The sequence below is a fragment of the Crocuta crocuta genome, unplaced genomic scaffold (genome assembly GCF_008692635.1).
Source record: "Crocuta crocuta isolate KB4526 unplaced genomic scaffold, BGI_CrCroc_1.0 scaffold224, whole genome shotgun sequence".
NCBI lineage: Eukaryota > Metazoa > Chordata > Mammalia > Carnivora > Hyaenidae > Crocuta > Crocuta crocuta.
In genome coordinates, this window is record NW_027529545.1 from 1,623,601 (window position 1) to 1,624,486 (window position 886).

Consider the following 886-nt stretch of genomic DNA (forward strand, 5'->3'; position numbering starts at 1 on the left):
GTGCTTGCATTCCCCCTCTAAAAACAAAAATAAAATAAAGAATTAGGATTTCATGGGACGCCTGGGTGGCTCAGTCAGAGGAGCGTGGGACTCTTGATCTTGGGGTTGTGGGTTCGAGCCCCACACTGGGTGTAGAGATTAGTTAAAAATAAATTTTTAAAAAATTTTTTAAAAATTGCAGGTCTTACAACCTCTCATATTGATTAGAACCCAACCTCTTTTCAGCCACATGTTTATATAATCCCTAAGTAAATCACATCTTGTCATTGCAAACTCCCCAGGTTTAATTACAACCCTTGCTGGCTGAGTGCATAGTGATTGAGAATCAGATTCACTATTTTCCTCCAATGGAAACCAAGTGCCGAGTAAAGAAAAGCAGAAGAATTTAACATCGCCTCGTNTGCCACGCTCAGAAAACCATGTGCAAACCGGGGATGTGATTTATCATGACACCTAGTAAGTGTTTTTATCAAACTTTAAGTGTACTCCCATCCAATGAAAAATTAAACTTTGGTATGAGGCTTGTGGACAGCCTTGTACCACTCCAGTATCACCTCTGGTACAATCCTTTATAGTTCCCGTCGTCATCGCGGGGTATTGGGGGAAAGTTTTCAACTAGCAATAAGCACACCTCAGATAAACCTCATTGACTACGACACTGCCCCTGTACAAAGCTACAATCCTTTACATTTTGAACGTCATTAAAAGTGTGTCCAAAGTAACTTGGCTTGCTTTCCTGCTTTCGCTACATACAAAACAGTGGCCATACCAGCAGGTACTCAGTATGGTGACTATTACATTCATAAGGACTCCTGTCTGAAAGCGACAAAAAACCATATGAAACCAACTTCAAGAAAAAAGAATTATTGCCTTTGATAGCTAGGTA

General features: G+C 40.3%; 1 pseudogene; it reads right to left on the reverse strand.

The window, feature by feature from the left end:
- Positions 1-555: 555 nt before the first annotated feature.
- LOC144229382 (U4 spliceosomal RNA) lies at positions 556-676 on the reverse strand (annotated as a pseudogene).
- Positions 677-886: the final 210 nt, after the last annotated feature.